A 2,649-nucleotide genomic window follows, 5' to 3' on the forward strand; every position below is an offset into this window, starting at 1 on the left:
CTGCTCTTGATTTGGCTAACTGATCCCCTCAGTGGAATGGGACCCATAGCTGGAGCTAGGAAAAAAATCAGAACCATATCCAAATATGAGCCTGCTCTCCATTACCAAGCTACCAATAATCGTGGGCTACAAGAGGGCCTACACCTATTAAATTCTCTATAAAAAAATAAGGGTTATCCCATTTGTCTGATGCTAACTTTACTCTCTATTGGAGAATCTGTTTCTCTTTTTCAGATAGACACAATCCTAAGGTGAGAACCACCCCATCATACCTCAAAAGGGCCCCAGCTGAAACTAAGAATAATTGGCAAAACAAGTAAGTGTGCTGTTTTCTTGGTAACCTGGGTACCAGAACAAGGGTAAAGGAGATCGACACATAAAACAATCAACTCCTACCAAATTAGCTATCCCGAGACCCAGAGGCCCCCAACACCTCATCATTGAAGCAGACCAAAAATGAACCCAACATGGTTCAGAGAAATTTTGCAGAAGAGGGGGTAGAAAGAATGTCAGAGCCACACATTGGGTCATGATATGCAGAGTCATTTCTCCTACCCATAACTGTAGGCTAACTCCACAATGCATAACCCATATACCTCAACAAGGAGGGGCCAGGGGAAGGGGGTAGGAAATGGATGAGCCTAACAATGGTACCAACTTGACTGTATTCACTGAGTACAAAACTAATTAATAAAAATAAATTAACTTTAAAAAAGACCTTTTGAAGACACACACACACAAAAAAAAACCCTTAAATGGTCATATTAAATGTCTTATGGCAGCCAAGCATGGTGGCATACCCCTTTAAATCCCAGCACTGGGGAGGCAGAGATCACTGTGAGTTCAAGGCCACCCTGAGACTACAGAGTAAATTCCAGGTCAGCCTGGGCTAGAGTGAGACACTATCTAAAAATAAATAAATAAATAAATGTCTTATGGCAAAGACAATGAAAGTTTTTGTTGGTAGTTATGAGATGAACTGACTAAGGAAGATAAACTGGAGAGGAAAATTTAAATGTTGGATGTCAAATGTTTGATGAAAAAGATGGTTACAGAGTAGTTACATAGATTGTAAGGTAAAAATATATAGATGAAGGTACAGTAAAGTATGTGGACGAAGGTATAAGTAAGCTTAAACAGAAGGTTGGAGACAAAGGTGATTAAGTCTTAAAGTACTTGATCAGATTAGAGACTTCTTGAGATATAAAATAACTATTAGCCTAAGACTTACAGATGAACAAAGTATGGCCCTGGCTGGTAGCAGGTTGCTATGGTTTTAAGGTTGTAAACTTAAAACTTTAACTCACTGATGTTAATCTGGTCATGATACTGCTTGTAAAAGAACTGACTTTAGAGTACTCAACCAAGTTAGGTATGTTTCTCTATTTGTCAACCTTTTAACTAAATCTTAAGGTTAAAATTGGCTTATTAGTATTTAATTCTCTCATAAATTTATTACATCTAAAATTCTGCCTCAAAAAAATTATTTACTCTCTTTGCCAATTTTATAAGGTAAATGGACCACATTTGGAGATACTGAACAGCATTTATCTGTCATGAATTTGGAAAGTACTTACGTCATTAGTGAGCAAGTTTAACTAAGTGCCACGAGCAGAATTATACAGTTGGTTAAGTTTGAGTAGTTGATTGTGTCATGAAATTTTGTGTATGTTTAGTGGAGCATACATTTGGAGATTTCAGTTACAAGTGGCCCTGGCATGCACATTCCCTCTCTTTTTCATGAAACTTGTCTCCTTTTTTGCAGTTCAGTCCAGTTCCTCTATTCTTTGGGTATGTTAGATATAGATGAATTAATGTTAGAAACTGACATAGATTGGATGGACATCTCATTTAGCTTTTAAAAGTGCTAAATCTCCTCATAAAGAAAAAATATATAAAATGTAAAAGAAAATATTGGTAAAATTATCCTGATTCTGGCGAGCTTTAAAAATTGCAAAGTTTTTCATGTCTTCATATTTAAGCCAAAATGTTACTACATAATATACATTTCTTGTTTATTTTTAATTCTGTTAGCAGATCTTTTGTTCATAGTTTACTCTGTGTAGTCTCATGTGCCTTAAGTATGTGAAATCTATTTTTTGTTAATATCAGACTTCTCCAGACATAAAAATGTTGTAATTTGGTTTATACAAAGTCCATGATATTTGGCTATCAATAAGTAAAACTAAGCTAGGTGTGGTTGCACATGCCTTTAATCTCAGCACTAGGGTGGCAGAGGTAGGAGGATCGCTGTGAGTTCAAGGCCACCCTGAGACTACATAGTGAATTCCAGGTCAGCCTGGACCAGAGTGAGAACCTACCTTGGAAAACCAAAAAGAAAGTAAAACTATTCAGCGGAACAAATCAGTAGTATAAAATAGTATAAAAGAAAATGAAAACTTTTAGATCTTATGTTTCATTTGCTTAACATTGTTTTTGGCCAGTCAGATCACTGAAAACCCTTGAAAATTAAATTATCTAATGTTTTTAATGCATTTTTTTCTTTTGAAAAAAGTTAAAGGCTAAGGTAATTTTTATTTATTTACTGTTTTTTTTTTTTTTTTGGTTTTTTTTTTTTTTTTGAGGTAGTGTCTTGCTCTAGCCCAGGCTGACCTGGAATTCACTATGTAGTCTCAGACTGGCCTTGAA

This window comes from Jaculus jaculus, chromosome 12 (genome assembly GCF_020740685.1).
Source record: "Jaculus jaculus isolate mJacJac1 chromosome 12, mJacJac1.mat.Y.cur, whole genome shotgun sequence".
In the NCBI taxonomy this organism is placed as follows: domain Eukaryota; kingdom Metazoa; phylum Chordata; class Mammalia; order Rodentia; family Dipodidae; genus Jaculus; species Jaculus jaculus.